This window comes from Hetaerina americana, unplaced genomic scaffold, assembly GCF_022747635.1.
Source record: "Hetaerina americana unplaced genomic scaffold, ioHetAmer1.1.p SCAF_11, whole genome shotgun sequence".
Lineage (NCBI taxonomy): Eukaryota > Metazoa > Arthropoda > Insecta > Odonata > Calopterygidae > Hetaerina > Hetaerina americana.
Window position 1 is genome coordinate 9,841,704 of NW_027286181.1, and position 17,549 is coordinate 9,859,252.

The following is a 17,549-nucleotide window of genomic DNA, read 5'->3' on the forward strand; positions in this document are numbered from 1 at the left end:
ACCCTGCTTCACCGCCTTCCGGGCTCGTGCTCGTAGGTGGCGGTAGGCTGCCAGGTTTGTTGCCGTGGGGTATTTCTTAAAAATATTCAACGCTTTTTTCCTCGTCCGGATCGCCCTGTCGCATTCCTCGTTCCACCAAGGGACGGGTGCTCGATGAAGGGTGCCAGACGTGCGAGGAACACTTTCGGTAGCTACGGCTACGAGCGTTGAAGTCAGTGTCTCGACATTTTGCAACGCGTCTAAACTTGCGTCATGTTTAAAATGAAAATTTTTCCTAAAAAGCGACCAGTCGGCACGGCTGATACGCCAGTTTTCCGGAGGTCTGAAGGTGTTTGGCGAACGGTCTACTTTCTCGAGTAGAAGAGGAAAGTGGTCACTCCCACAGAGATCGTTGTGGACGATCATCTTCAGCTTCGGGGCTAGGCTTCTCGAGCATATGGCAAGATCTATTGCTGAAAATTCCCCTGTGAAGCTGTTGAAGCGAGTTTTTTCCCCGCTATTTAATAAAAACAAATTAAAATCCTCAATAAAATTCGATAAAATTCGGCCTCTCCTATTGCTTGGGGTGGATGGGCCTCCCCATAGTGGATCATGGGCATTAAAATCGCCCATCAAAATAAATGGACGAGGTAGCTGACGGACAAGGGCTTCCAAGTTAAAACGAGTTACCGGTGCACCCTCCGGCAGATAGACGTTGCATAACGTCATCGTCTCTGGGGTGTGCACTGTGACAGCCACTGCCTGGAATGGGGTGTTCAGTTGGACTCGGGAGGTGTAAAGGGCCTCGCGAATCGCAACTGCCACTCCTCCTGGGGCGCGTTGACCACTCGTGTCGTCAAGTCTAAAAACAGTGCACCCCTTTAAAACACCCTTGTCTGTCGCCTTAAAATGCGTCTCTTGCAGACAGATGCAAGAGGGATCAAAAGCGTCCATTAAAACGGCCAGCTCCTCCTTGTGCCGATAAAAACCGTTGCAGTTCCACTGCAGTAAAAAGGCCATTAAAATTAATTATAATTAAAATAAATAAATAGATAAATAATTGTGTTTTAAAATTTGGGAGATGACCGGTTTTTAAGAAATCATCGCTTAAAGCGATGTTTCCTCCTCCACTCAGTTGCCAGGACCTCCGTATCCGAGATACTCTGGTCCTCCAGAACCTCCGGCCTCCCTGGTTTTGCGGGAGGTGTAGGGGAAGGGGTCTTCTCACGCCGTATCGTCGTGTTCCCCTTGGTGGTTTTTCTTTGTGGGCTCTTCTTCGAAGGGCCCACCGGAGTAGGTGGCTCATTGTCCACCTTACTCTTTGTCTCTTTGGTGCTTTTTAATTTTTTGCTTTGCGTGACCAAAGCGGTGACTTGAGGGGCGTCAGTTTGCGTGGCGATGGTGCACTTTGGCAATGGGGTAGACGCGACGGAAGCAAAGGACCGGGAGAAAGTTGGGGCGACGAGTGCCCTGTACTTTCTCCTCGCTTCCAAATATGAAGTCTTTTCCAGCGTCTTTATCTCCATGATCTTTCTTTCCTCCTTCATCTTCGGACAATCACGGGAGTACACTGGATGTGTACCCTCGCAATTGACGCAAAGAGCTTCCGAGGAGCACTCTCTATCCTCGTGCGCGTCCTTGCCACAGCGCGGGCAGGTTGCCTTGCCCTCGCAGCGCGACGCGACGTGGCCGAAACGTTGGCACTGAAAACAACGCACGGGATTAGGAATGAACGGCCTCACTGGGACCGATTCGTATCCAATGAATACCTTGTCGGGCAGCCTATCACGAGCGAACGTCAAAATCACGGACGTGGTGTTAATATTCTCGCCGTTGCGCCTTGTCGTTAGTCGACGACAATCCGTCACTCCCTGAGAGAACATTTCTCTCTTGATTTCGTCGACGTCAACATAGAGGAGGTCGTAATGGCTGATGACTCCCCGACAAGTGTTGAGAGTGCGGTGCACCTCCACTTTTACCGGAATGTCATGGAGCATTCCCATTGCCAATAATTTCTCGCTTTGCTTTTCGTTATTTGTCTCTATAAGCAGAGTACCGTCCCTTAGTTTCTTGACGCTCTTCGGGTCCCCAGGTACTATCTGCGACAACACTCTCCGTATAAGGAAAGGAGAGACCTTTTTCAAGGTCTCACCTTCCTTAGCACATGACATAATGAGGTACCGCTTGCAAGCACCTATGCATTGATCTCCCCCGCCCGAGTCCGGACGGGATCTTTTTGTTGGTGGAAAGGGTTTTTCCTCCATAATAATTAATAATTCGTCCCTCGGCCTCCCCACCCACCACGGAGCCACACATTCGGGACGCCACTCCGCCAAACCGGAGCGGTCGCCAGGGCTAACTCGAGGGATATAGCGCTTCAGGAGTGGTTGTCTGTTTCGGGGTGGATCTTCGATACAAGGGCCCACCAAAACCCTTACATCTCCGACCTCCCTACGCCACTTAGGTCATCCATTCTAAAAACAGTGAACCACTTCAGAATACCCTTGTCTTCAGCCTTAAAATGGGTCTCTTGGAGACAAATACAAGAGGGTTTAAAATCTTGGATTAAAATGGCCAGCTCCTCCTTGTGCCGATAAAAACCATTGCAGTTCCACTGCAGAATGGAACACATTTAAAGTGTTAAATTAAAATGAATAAATAAATAAATAAATATATAAATAAATAAGTTGACTAAAAAGGGAGATGACCAACTCTATTGAGGTTATCGCTTGAAGCGATGTTTCCTCTTCCACTCGTTTGCGAAGACCTCAGTATCAGAGATACTCTGGTCCTCTTCAATTACCTCCGGCTTCTTTGGCTTCACTGGAGGCGGCGGGGAAGGTGTATTCTCACGCCCTTTTGGCGTGTTCCCCTTGGTGGTTTTTTGTGGGCTCTTCTTTGAAGGGCCCACAGGAGTAGGTGGCTCCTTGTCCACCTTATTCTTTGTGTCCTTTACCCTTTTGGGTTTAGGCACTTGCGTGTCCATTGGGGATTCTTTCGGGATCTCTGTCTGCGTGGCGATGGTACACTTTACACATGGCGTGGTTGCAACGGAAGCAAAGGACCGGGAGAAAGTTGGGGCGATTAGCGCCCTGTATTTCCTCCTCGCTTCCGCATATGGGATTTTTTCCAGTGTTTTAATCTCCATGACTTTCCTTTCTTCTTTCATCTTCGGGCAATCACGAGAGTACACTGGGTGTGTACCCTCGCAATTGACACAAAGAGGTTCCGAAGAGCACTCTTTATCCTCGTGCGCGTCTTTGCCACAGCGCGGGTAGGTGGCCTTGCCCTCGCAGCGCGACGCGACATGGCCGAACCGTTGGCATTTGAAACAACGCACGGGATTCGGGATGAATGGCCTCACTGGTACCGATTCATAGCCCACAAACACCTTGTCGGGTAGTCTATCACGCGCAAACGTCAATATCACGGAGGTGCTGTTCACGTTTTCTCCGTTGCGCCTCGTGGTGAGTCGACGACAATCAGTCACTCCCTGAGAGAACATTTCTCTCTTGATTTCTTCCATGTCCACGTATAGGAGGTCGTAGTGACTGATGACTCCCCGACAGGTGTTAAGAGTGCGGTGCACCTCCACCTTAATCGGAATGTCATGGAGCATTCCCATAGCTAGCAGTTTTTCGCTCTGTGTATCGTTCAGGGTCTCTATAAGTAGTGTACCATCCCTGAGCTTCTTCACGCTCTTTGGGTCCCCAGGCACAACACTCTGCGAATTAAGAAGGGAGAAACCTTTTTCAAGGTCTCACCTTCCTTTGCACACGACATAATCAGATAGCGCTTACATGCGCCAATACACTTCTCTCCCCCGCCGGTGTCCGGACGGGATCTTTTAAGTGGTGGAAAGGGTTTTTCCTCCATAATAATAAATGATTCGTTCCTCGGCCTCCCCACCCGCCACGGAGCCACACATTTGGGACGCCGCTCCGCCAAACCGGAGCGGTTGCCAGGGCTAACTCGAGGGATATAGCGCTTCAGGAGTGGTTGTCTGTTTCGGGGTAGATCTTCGGTGCAACGGCCCACCAAAACCCTTACATCTCCGACCTCCCAACGGAGACTCCCACAATCTTGGCACTCGCCACCGGAGCGAAAACGGGACGGAAGCCGATTTACCGATTTAGTGGCTAGCTCCCGGCCTCCCGTTTACGCGAAATCCGGGGCCGAAGAGGGATATCGCTCTCCGGTCCATACAGGGCATCCGAAACCCTGCTGGGAACCAGAAAGATCACCCTCCAGGATCCCCTTCTCTCCCTTACGGGTCTCCAGGCACGGCAAACATCTGGGCGGATCGCAGGCCAGATGGTATGGCCGCTCACAGACAGTGGATCCACAGCACTGTCCGGACGCATCCCTTGCTGGCTTGGGGTTTGTTTTCGGGGTTTTCTCCCCGCGCTTTTAGTCGCCTCTTACGACAAGCAGGGAAACTGCGGGAGTATTCTCTATCCCCCTTCCCGCGGGGGGGGGCGGTCGACGACCTCACCGTATGGTATTCTCTGCATAATCGGGGTAAACGAGGACAATACTCAGGCGATCGCCTTCTCCAAGGGGCCGAAGGAGCCCGTCGAGATCCTCGTCGGGGCTACAAAAGTTCCTTGGCCAAGTCTGTATTGTACCTGTGCGTAATCCTCGACAAGCCTCTCTCCATGAAGAAGCACGTGAAGAGGAACCCAGCCATCCAGGCTGCACCAACTGGCGCCAATTTTTGGAAACCCACGTCTCCCAATTCGCCGCAGAATTCAACTGTTCGCGGCTGTACTTGCATACGCCGCACCCGCGAGGTGCGGTATTACGGGGGAAGGCGTAAGAAACGCGCTCTACATCGCGGACAGTAAGAACCCGCGGGCGACGCTGCGACTCGGTTGGAAGCGGGGAAACAAGGCGCTACGGGAAATAGCCGGCATCCCATCGCTGAACAAGGTCCTTCAGGAGCGGAAGATTTCCCTGAGAACGCGAGTAGCATCCTCCTCCCACGGAGAAATCCACGGCATACAAATGTTATGGATTTCCCGTGGGACAAGTATCCTCGCCCGAGCGCCGGCACCGGTAACGAGGAGGACCAACCGACGGCGGAACGGCAATGGCGATTTCGGAGCCACTTAGCTCCGAAATGGTACGACACTGACATAGTCACACGGTAAGTCCGTGTATGCGCCAAAGGAATCACCGCTGAAGAGCAGTGATGCTGGGCAGCGAAAAAGCCGGCCAAATAGGTCCGGCGCCCCAAGAATGAAAGGGTACAGTTGGTTATCTGGCGGTGACCGGTAGGACACGATGCTTCGGCTGTGTTGCGCTTGTCGCGGCAGCGTGTCCTATTGCCAACTCAACTTCGGACGAGAGCTCTGCCTATGTGTGTCCTATTGCCGACTCAACTTCGGACGAGAGCTCTGCCTAGGTTACAAGCTTCGTGACCGCGTCCACCCTGCCTTATCCCTTCCTTTCCGACGGACGAGGGCTCTGCCTAGGTTACGTGCGTCGTGACCGCTTCCACCCTACCTTACTCCCTTCCTTTCCGACGGACCAGGGCCCTGCCGAGGTTACGTATTTCGTGACCGCGTCTACCCTACCCCTACCCTGTCCCAGGTAATGTTCTGCCATTTTAATGCTCTCCACAATCGCGTCGGTTTACCGAGGGTCTAGCCATCAATAATTTGCCTATACCTATGTAAAAGGTGCATAATGCCTGACGAATGAATGACGGCAAAAATTGGTTCAAGAATCAGTAGCATCCGTGGAAACCTTTAGCACACACTTCAGAAAGCTCAGTATTTGACTTTCAAACATTTCACAATGGGCGGATTCCGGCGTACCTCATCGAATATTTCTGATATATATTTCTTAAAATGTATTAGCTTAACTTCAGTATACTTATTTCTAGTAATCCTGCAGTACATGCACTCGAATCATCGATCAGAAAAAAACCAATGAAAAGTATTGAAACGTGTTTTCTGCTTCATGTTTCGTCTGTTTCCGGGATTCACGCTATCCCAGGCCCACCACAACAGCCCACCTACCGGCTCTTTCGGATCAACCCCCCTCGGGGTTATAAAACTCCTCACAACCCCATCCAAGTTAAATTCATGGTAGCCTTTTTAGAATCCGGCATAATAGTTAAATGGCCGATTAAGTGCGCGTTTAGATGTTTCACCATCCCAAAACCGGACGGAGAACACCGCTTCATACAGGACCTGAGCCCTTGGACGGCCTACATGGATAAGCCAAAGTTCTCTTTACTAGGACCAGGCAGAGCTCTATGCAATATTCCAGTTAACTCGTTCATGATCAAGATAGACCTAACAAGCGCGTTTTATCAGTTATCCGCCCAATTTAGTCATTGGAAATTTTACGTGATCCGATACCGTGAAGGCACATGTGCATTTACCCCACTCCCACGGGGCACCCCGCAAGTCTGGCAATCCTGCGACGATGGGCAGAGGACGTTACCACGGTCATTACGACCAAATTCCCCGTGGACGAAATAATATACTTGGACGATTGGCTCTTTTATGGCCATTAGAAAATTTGTGGATCCCAGTCAGTACAGTTCCTTAAAGATATATCAGGCATCGACATTAACCACTCTTAAATCCACCCTGATACCCACCCAACAAATTAAATATTTAGGGGTTCATATTGACACCATTAGACAAAGCTTGCCCCTCACCACAAAGGCAGTGCGCCGAGTGCGAAACTTGGTCCCAATTATGACTAAGTTAAGGCAAACAGAGGAGATGGACACATCACAAGCAGGGTCAAGCACATCAAAACAGACCAACCTGAAACAAGGAAAAGAAAGCTTGTTGATGTAGATGATATGAACATCGAAGTCCCTGACAGCAAAAGAAGTAACATACCTCTGGACATGCCCATGAAAACAACATGCTTGAGGGCCACCTCTAGATTCTATAAAGGAATTTTATATATTTTATCAAGCAGGATCCAGGCTAGGTCAACAAATGATCTTCATCTAGACCTAAATGTTGGCATTAAAATATCAAACATGCTGTTTACAGTTGCGAAATTGGTAAAATTTGAAAAATCAAATATTGAGAGTCAACTCAAAAACAAAAGCTGCTGAAGGTTTTGAAATAATGACTGTTAAAATAACAACCAAAGAAGCATCTGAGCTTTCCAATCTTTCTTATACTCAGAATAAGGTGGAGATAGGAATTGTTGATCACAGAAATAAACCATGTCCTTGGGGAACCTTATTATTATTATTCATTAGTTTCTTTTGCTGTTTTGGCTTGAGAATGAAAGAATTGAGGGTTGGACACAGTAAAATGGCAGTTGGTGCCAACTCTGATATAATGTCGTCGGATTATGGAATTGGACGAGGACATCATGTTCTAATGGAATGATGTACTTATCCTCCTGAAAAGAGAGCTGCTATAGCACAACGTCTTGGACCACTCACTTCAGTGATACTATTTATTAGAACTCATGAAAGATATAAAGGAAAGTGGAGAGCAGCAATTGAGAGGGCTTTTGGTCACATTCCCGGATTTTGTCATATTGTTGATCATCTATCCTCTCAAGGAAACTCAAAACAACTATCTGGTCTTGTTACTGTATTTGCTGATTTGGCCTTATTAACAGGAACAAGATCTCAGACAAGAACATTTTCCCCTTGAACGCAATAACATCAATCAACATTGCAGATAATAGTGACGAAGTGGATGTTAATTTATCTGGCAAAGGCGCTTGTAGATGGTATAGGCAGTTGCTGCCATCTGAATGGAAATTGAGAGGGAATTTCCCCAGTGATCAAGCCAGCAAGGTTGTGTTTCACTCCATATTTGGAACATATTAAGAAGATTTTGGAAAATTGAATGAAATTACTGGTATTGTATTCCAGACACGTAAAGAGTTTGGTTCATCATTCCAACAAGCATCCAAGGCAGAGTATGTAAAATTTAAAATGATACCACTACGCTATTTCTCAAAGATGGCAAGTGCTAATTAGACAACTCTTCTAACTGCTGGGTCTCAACAGATAACAAGCATCAGTGCTTTCTCTGGGAGTGGAGTGGTCACTTGGACAGACCAATTTTTTGTTGAGATGAGATCAAAGTTGGAGCTTGGTGGTGTGTTGCTAAAAGCAAATCAGAAGTGATTGCTGAATTGAAATCCACCGCTAGATCCCTCCTTTTGAAATATTGCAACTAGACATACTGGAAAAGGAAGTGTTTTTACCCCATCCTACTTCAATCATCGAAGTATATACAGACGCTACACCACAACAAGGTGTGGTCATCCCTATATGGCAGCTCTCAAGAACTTTCCCGGTGCCGCGAGGGTGTCACATCAACGGGCAGGAAATGTTCGATGCGTTATATGGCCTACAATAAACTTACTTTTGAACGATCTTAATTTTACAAATGTGGTTATTAATGTTAATTTTGGAAAATAGTAGTTCATTGTATGCGTTAAAGAAGGGGAACGGAGTAATGTTCCACACTCAACCCCCAACACTCCAAATAAATTTTCAAATTATTAAAGAGATGGTGACAATTAGTGACCTGCTCCTGTGTTCTCACGACCGAATATCTGGCCGACGAGCCCTCTCGGGCTGTGCCCGCGTTTTATTGTGTCCGCCGGTCATGTTGGTCGTGTGGGCATATAAACGCGCGGTCGCGGGCGAGTGGGCAGTCGGGAAACATTCGTTCGAGGGAGCTTGGGGGCGACAGTGTGTCCTATTGCCGACTCAACTTCGGACGAGAGCTCTGCCTAGGTTACAAGCTTCGTGACCGCGTCCACCCGGCCTTATCCCTTCCTTTCCGAAGGACGAAGGCCCTGCCTAGGTTACGTGTTTCGTGACCGCGTCCACCCTGCCTTATCCCTTCCTTTCCGACGGACGAGGGCTCTGCCTAGGTTACGTGCGTCGTGACCGCTTCCACCCTACCTTACTCCCTTCCTTTCCGACGGACCAGGGCCCTGCCGAGGTTACGTATTTCGTGACCGCGTCTACCCTACCTTTACCCTGTCCCAGGTAATGTTCTGCCATTTTAATGCTCTCCACAATCGCGTCGGTTTACCGAGGGTCTAGCCATCATTTATTTGCTTATACCTATGTAAATGGTGCATAATGCCTGACGAATGAATGACGGCAAAAATTGGTTCAAGAATCAGTAGCATCCGTGGAAACCTTTAGCACACACTTCAGAAAGCTCGGTATTTGACTTTCAAACATTTCACAATGGGCGGATTTCGGTGTACCTCGTCGAATATTTCTAAGATATATTTCTCAATGTGTATTAGCTTAACTTCAGCATACTTCTAGTAATCGTGCAGTACATGCACTCGAATAATTGATCAGAAAAAAACCAATAAAAAGTATTGAAACATGTTTTCTGCTTCTTGTTTCATCTGTTTCCGGGATTCACGCTATCCCAGCCCCCACCACAGCAGCCTGCCTACCGGCCCTTTCGGATCAATAAATTTTCCAATTTTTAAAGAGATAGTCACAATTAGTGACCTGCTCCTTGGTTCCCACGACCGAATATCTGGCCGACGAGCTCTTGCGGGCTGTGCCCGCGTTTTATTGTGTCCGCCGGTCATATTGGTCGTGTGGGCATATTAACGCGCGGTCGCGAGCGAGTGGGCAGTCGGGAAACATTCGGTCGAGGGAGCTTGGGGCCAGCAGCAGAAGATGAGCAAACGCCTCCAGACAAGCTGTGGCCCTAAATAAACTAGTTTGCTAATCGTGCCGAACGGGACAATAGTAGTTGGGGGTTAATAGGGTACATCGACAGCTACGGTGATTTTGTACCGCTGTCAAGATGATTAGAAACTCAATTCCATTTTAGATCGAAGGCTTTCACAGCTGTTGAGAGATGCAGAGGTGGTTCTCGGGTTAGACTGCGTGAGAGACCTTTTAGCTCAACGTTTCTCTCCCGTTCAAGTAGGCTCACCAAGAGGATATCCCATTGAGACCCATTGTCAGCAGCATAGAATCACCTACTTACAAGTCAGCCCAGTTTCTCGCTAGAAGCCTCAAACCCTTCACTGGGAATACGACGTCAAACGCAAGAGATTCATCCCACTTCATTGAGATTCTGGGATCACTAAATGTCTCCCCATGTGATATTCTCTTGAGTTTCGACGTGGTGTCACTTTTCACGAAGGTCCCCTTGAGGAAATCCCAGGCCACACTTCAAAGACTCACCAGCAAAGGACTACCACCAGACTTTCCAAAACTGAATTCTGCCTGGAGAATAACTACTTCCTATGGAACGGCGAAATATACCAGCAAACGAAAGGAGCGGCCATGGGATCACCATTGTCTCCTGCCATCGCCATCATATTCCTGGAAGACCTCGAGGAGAAAGCGCTCTCATCCTGCAACCTCCCTCCCAAATGCTGGCTACGCTACGTGGACGAGACCTTCGTCATCTGGCAACACGGAGAGGAGAAATCCACCTCGATATAGAAAGATCATTCGATCGTGTCTGGTACAACGGACTCCTATTCAAAAATTCCAAAATTCCAGGTGTATCACCAGCCTTCATTACTCTCATCCATACATTTCTTTCGGATAGGGTTGCCAGAGTAAAAGCAATGGACAAATACTCAACACCCTTCTTTCCCACTGCTGGGGTACCACAGGGCACCGTCCTGTCCCCACTACCTTTCAACTTGTACTGCTGGGATATGCCTCATGGGTGTCTCCCCTATGCGCACATCCACGGGTGATGGCTCTGGCACGTGGCCTGGGGAGGGGATAGGTGTGGTTGGGCGAATAGGTAGGGTTGCATGAGGGGATATGGGTTCAGACTAGGGTAAAAGGGGGGGTGGATAGGGGTAAAGCATTGCCGGAGGATATCCCTGAGGGGCCGTTGGCGGACCTACGTGCTGGCCCCTCGACGGGTGGGTCCATCCCGCCGGGGGCCCCACAGGGTGTGCCGTGAATCCCGGTGGTGGTCGGTGGAGGCAGGGCGGAGGCGGTGTCTCTTGGTACCATCTTGACGGTTCCCCCGGCTGAGGTCGCCCCCAACTGGGCGCACTGTGTTGCTCGGGGTGCCTGGCTTTTTCCCTTGGAGGGGCCCACCGTCGATTGTTCGGGCGGTTGTCACAAAGAGGGCGCAGCGGTCTTCGAGGTTGGACACGCTGCGGCTGGGACCCCGGCCGCTCTTGCCTGGCGACCTCCCCTTTAGAGTCTGTGACTCGATCCGGTGGCCGCTGATTGGAGACGGAGATTCTCCTTCTGGACCCGCTCCCTCATTGGTGGACGCTTATTCTCCACATTCGCTGGCCTTAGGGCCGCTCTGCGACGCCGCCTACGCGCCACCTGCCATTCACCGGCCTCCTCGTCCTTGCGCTCCACTCCCGTCAGCACTTCCGATTTGCGTCGTTCGGTTGGCTCCAAAGGATTACCCCTCCCGGGGAGAAACGATCTGTGCATCAGAGGTGCGGCCTCCGAGGGACGAACCTAATAGCCTTTTTTAGGACCATCCCCCCCATTTTCTCCTACTAGGTGTAGGGACAGGACACCGGAGCGCAAGTACGGGCTCCACCAGTGGTAACCCCCTTGTGGACCCGGTGCCCGAAGGGATCGCCCCATCTGGGGATAAACAATCCGGGCTCCAAGATGGAGGACGGTGCGCGCCGCATGACGCGCTCATCGTCGGTGGACAGGGACAGGGAAAACGAATTCGAAGGCGTCGAATGGCTTCGCCAAGGAAGGAAAACGAGAAAACCAAGAGTCGTGTCGCCAGTCCCGGAATCCCCGGAACTCGGAGAATTGCCCTCAGCTTCCCCTCCGCCCCCAACCCAAACCCCTAGAACATCGTGTCGTAACGACACCACTGTATTCATCCCTATGCTCCCCGCTGGACCGACGCAGCGTTCGTTTTATACGTTGCTGTGCTCGCTCAGCGTTTAGCTTTCCCGCGCAGCGCTGTCGGTTTTTACCGATCAGCGGTACGCGAAAATACTGATCCCTTCATCGGAGACTAAGGTCTTTGAGGGAAAGGGAAAACGGGCTCTGGAGGCACGACTTGGGGGCCATGTCAACAAAAATTTAAAAAAACCTGTTCCCCCCACCGAACGACGCACCCGCAAACAGGCGACGTACTCGGTGGTGATCAAGGGAGTGGACCTGGCCACTCCCTTGGCTGAAATAGAGGAGGTCCTTAAGGAAAATGCAGCCAAATACCACATAATTTGGCGGATTAAATCGAGGGCCACCCAGAAGGAAACCACCATCCTCCGCCTGGTGACGGACTGTGAAGAGACCGCAGCGGAACTTCTCCGGGAGGGACTGGAGTGACGGCAAGACATACGCCGTGGAGCCTTCCCGTCCGCCCGCACCCCAACCATTGCAGTGCCGCCGGTGCCAGGGATTCTCCCGCATGGCGGGGGATTGCAGAGCCCCTCCGAAGTGTTCGCGCTGCGGAGGAGCGCACGGGGAAGCGGAATGCTCCATGGAGGTCCTTCACTGCGCCAATTGCGGAGGACACCATGCCGGGGATCACCGCTGCCCCAACGACTAAAGGAGCCGACGTCACTCCCAACGACGGCCCCCATCGTCTTCGCCCCCCTGCATTACCACAGGCTTCCTCTGACCCCGAGGAAGATCCTTACGCGCCGGCTGTAGTCGGCCGGGGAGAGTTCGTGGCCAAGGATGATCTCCTGAAGCTGCTAACTCTCCTGGTGAACCTTCACCCGGCGCAAAGGGAGACGGTCGTTGCGCTCATTGACGCCGCTTCTGGCGACATCTTTGGGCGGAGCGTCCGTTGCCTTTTTTCACGTAATACTGTGCTTCCGTTTGTTTCACAAAAGGTTGCATCACAGTGAAATCCATCTCTCTAAATATAAAAAAAATTTCCTAAAATAATCTGCCGCCCTTTTCCTTTTCCCTAGGCAAATAATCTGAGACCTCCAGCAACGTGAGAAAGGAATAACGATCAGCAAGCCAATCTTCCTCCTGAGGACTTCACTTATTATCATCACCATCCCCTCTGGAAAATCAAGAATTACAGAAGAACAAAGGAAATAACGGAAAAACTGAAATAACAGGGGTTATCATTTGATTCTTTAACATGTTTCACCTCCACTCTGCCGCTTCACGGAATGACACCCATTACTGATGATAATCACTTTTTTGTACTTCGCAATTTTGTAAATATGTGACACATGTGAACATTGTCTTGTTTTTATGTATAACGGAGCAAAATGACTTTGCCGCTTAACGGACAAATGCCTCTTACCATTGTATTTCAACCCATGACGCTTCACGTTTTGGCTCCCTCTTGCACCGCCTCACGATAACACCCGTTTCTCTTTAAATGCGGTTAAATTAAGGCGGCCTGAGAGGTTTTTCCGGGTTTCCTCACTCCCTCGGGTGAATACCAGGCCACATGCCACCCCGGAGAAATATTTAAAAGCCAATGTTTTAAACATGGCAACCTTAAGCCATTTCATGCAACCGCATTTATACCAATTAAACTTCCGTCTTTTCTCCGACCCGAAGAGTCTTCGGCCTATCACGGGTGTTTGCCAACACAAATCTATCCATGTTATCAATATATTGTAATATGTTTTTTGGCAAATAAATACCTTTAAAACTGAAACTGCACGCAAGATTACCTCGCTCCTGAAGACGCTCCCTGCAACGGGAGAAACGGTGAGCTAAAAATGTCTCTCACGCAGTCTAACCCGAGAACCACCTCTGCATCAGTTCCATTTTATTGATAAATATATATACATATATAAAAATAAATAATCATTAAAAAAGAAATTAAAATTATAACACGCAAAATAAAGCTGCCTCATTAAGCAAGTTTCCCTTAAAAAAGTTACAACTATTTATACAGCCGGAGTCACCCCCTAAAATATTACTTAAATCTCCCCATATATTAAACATGTTTCTGGCCCTTTGGTAATTGCTGCATTGAGTCGGGATGTTTTATCGTCAGGGGTTGGTCGCATTCATTGCAGCGAGGCTGTTCTTCCCTCCGTAAAGAGGTACGAGTGAGTGAGGGCAGAGTGCCCTATCCTAAGCAACGTGATCGTGACCTCTTCCCTCCGAATATTCCGGGTGGAAGAGGGCCATGTCGAAACGACCGATTTTATGGCCCTAAGTTTATTATTTTGCAAGGACCACCAAGCTTCTTCCACTTTTTTAGGACCAAATTCCGTAAGGCAACCTTTGCGTCCTCCACAGGTACCTACGTGGAGTCTCGAGTTCGCCTAGGGCTTCCTTCGCTACTTTGTTAGTTATTTCATTGCCTGGTACTCCTACATGCCCAGGAGTCCATATAAATGATACCCTGTTCCCCTTTCTCTGAAGGGACCAGAGGGTATAACGGATATCCTGAATTATCGGGGGCATTGGTGCAAAGAATGATATTGATTTATGGGCGCTCAACTTAAATTTTGGTAGTTTTCTCGTCAACAGAGGAACACGCCAATACCCGAGGGAGATTCTTGATGGATTCCATCGGCAAGGCCTGTTAATTCACTCGGTAATACGTAATCGGTGCGCCAAAAGTGGATTTTTAGGATACTCTTATTACCCGACGATGTTTAGATCCTCGGGGAGAAAGTACTGTTAAACATTTTCCCGAGACTAAAACTGAAAGATAATCGCCAGTTTTCAGTTGTTAAATATTTACCGGCGAATCATCCCCAACATCGTCACTCTTCAGAGTCAACTTCACAGTGCCTTCACGGAGAAATTGAAAAGCAACTAACAAAGCTGGTCGGCAGGGGCCACCAGCGTTCACCTTCAACTGCTAAGACAGCCTCGGGAAAGTAAACCCTAATCGCTATGTTCCACTTTTACCACTATGCCCTTGTTTTCACGCCTCGGCAATTTCTCTTGGTGCTGCCTTAAAACAGATATGGGAGCAAGAGTGAAAGTTGCTCGCGTTTAAAGCCACAAAATTGACATCAGCGGAACGCAATTTCAGCGCGTACGACCGTGGACTCATTGCCCTCTACAACACCGTTTGCAAATTCCGCCGCACGGTTAAGGCGATATCATTTAGTATTTATACCGATCATAATCCTTTTCTTTTTCCCTGCAAAAGGCCAATCAGTACTCTTCTAAGCAGACTTGGATCAACTAATTCACCACGAACATTCTTAACGTATTTGGGGTGAAAAATGCGGCAGCCGACGCTGTTCCGAGTAGCGGAAGTTATTGCCTAGATGGACTACAAGGCACGGGCAACCTTCCAAACGGGCGTCAAAGAGATGCAGCAGCTTTTGGCCCCCAAATATCTCCCAGTGTGAAAAAGTTGAGTCCCGGGTGAGTACCTGGAAGTGTATTGGAATACTTCAACAATCACAGTGCGACACAACCCAACACCCCCATCCAGCAAAAACGCTATTAATATGCTGCATTCTCTTGCTCATCCCAGCATCCGAAGCTTATTGAAGTCAAGACGGAGAGGAAAATGTACTTGAGACGACTGCACGAGAGGCAGGCTGTGCGAACTCTGTTCTTCAAGTTTCCCCATGGTGTTTGAAGGTTGGCCTCCTTACACACTTTTTGTCTACCTCAACTCTCTCACTGGGCAAGCATTGCATAATTCTAAACACATATAAGGAAACTCATGGGTAGGGCCTACCCTTGATGGTGAGAAGAAAAACCTGCACACACTAACAGTGAAGAATTATTAGAACTGAACTATGAAATCGGAGATAGGTTTAGAGGGGTGCCTGCTGGTTTCCTAAGTTTCAGGAACTCCTGCAATGACTTCATGAGGTAGGGAACATCTGGTGGTGCTAAGCCCTTTAAAAACCTAAGTACCAGACAAAATGGGCTGGGTGTTAGAATTCTTATTTTGAAAACCAGCTATGGAAATAAATGTTCTGCATTAACGAATAACATTTTGTACAATTATGCAGACTTAAGTTCACCCAAAATTCTAGCTGGCAAAACCTTGCCAATAAGCATGGGAGATCTTTGCTGCCTCACCCTACCTCTGGAAACTCATCTCGAGGTTAACGTCTGCATGAGACATCACAATTATTTCCCTGCCCACTTAACAGTAGATCTTTTTGATGGAATTGTTGATATATTTTAAGAGTTCATCCCCTGGGCTACCCACCTGTTAAGGAGCCACTTTTTGGGTGTTGCCCTGTTAACCGATGTAGTCACCAGAACTATCCAAGGTATATAGCCCTTTCATCACTTTAACCATTTGGGAAACCAGTTTCAGGCTAGTCTTCCAGTTCATCAGCCTCCAAAATCTTTGGTCTCTCTACACAGGGCTCCGCCACCACAGCACTTGTTCCAAAAAAGCAAAGACAAGATGGTTGATCTGAGTGACTAACTCCCAGTCACCTGCAGAACCCAGTGCTTAAGTGTTATTTTGTTCCCCAGTCCAAGTCCAACAAGCAGCTGAGTGCCTGAGAGCTCACCAAACAGGATCCCCTTCAGTTGTTTATGGGGCTCTAGGCATGGCAAATACCTGGGTGGGCCATGAGCCAATGTTATGGTCACTTAAAAAATAGGTCACTGACTGCTCTGATGCCTATATAGATAGCTTGTTCCAAGTTATCTCACTACCCTTTTAGTCACCTCTTACGACAAGCAGGGATACTACGGGAGTATTCTCCATCCCCCTACCCGCAGGGGTTGCTGTGATCCCTACCCGATACATAAGTACAAATTTTGTTATTTCAATTTTTAGTTCTCTCCTCAGTCACCCGCCACTGCCATAAATGCAACCCCCTATAACAATCAAATGGAGTATCTAAACAAAGTCAATGCACAACACCATAAATTGCAATAATATTAACCACATTAACATCAATACATACTGCAACCTGATCAACAGTGGCTAATATCAGGAGTGCATTACACTGGTTCAGTATGCGTCTAAGACTGGGCAGGATCATGACGGGGAGGTGCATTTGTGTCATAAGAAGGCATTGGTAGAGAAAACAGTAATTCATTAAGACTAGTCTGACAACCATGGAACACTCTCAATTACTAAAGTGTCCACATTTGCATACCCATGGGGTGGAGGGCAGTGTCCAAGTAGAGGTTATGGGCACCAAAAAAGAGATTTAATTCGTGAACTGGTTAGAAAGAATCTCAGTATTTTAAAACCTGTCAAGCTGTTTAAAAGAGATGGGTTTCAGAAGGAATAGCTCACATTACACTTTATCAGTGCCAGTACATGGGAGATGTACCTCAGCCATTGCACAGCATGCACAACCTAAGAAAAGGTGATGATGTGGTACACATGAACTCAAGCCTCCAAATGGTGTTTTTGGGACTGCCCACCGATTTAGTTGCAGTTTACAACAAGGGGTGCAGCAGGCATATTCTTAAGTCCCCTTACCTACAGCAAACGCAATATAATTTTAATATGAAACTCAATACTCAACAAAGAGAAAGTATATGCATTTCTTTTCTCCATTCCTGATGGACACAGTTCCATGTTCACAGTGGAACTTATCTCCCCTTCATTTACAAAGCTATCTTCACTCACAAATGGTATTTTCAATTGAATGTCAATACCAGGTACTTAAGATTTAAACAAAGGCAAATGTACCAATTAAAAAGAATGTGAAGCATTAGAACAAAGATGAATGAA

General features: G+C 48.4%; 1 protein-coding gene across 1 annotated transcript in view; it reads left to right on the forward strand.

Moving 5' to 3' along the window:
- LOC139701078 (vesicular glutamate transporter 2-like) overlaps window positions 1-17,549 on the forward strand; it is a 167,573-nt gene that overhangs the window by 74,269 nt on the left and 75,755 nt on the right. The gene's annotated exons all lie outside the window — the stretch shown is intronic.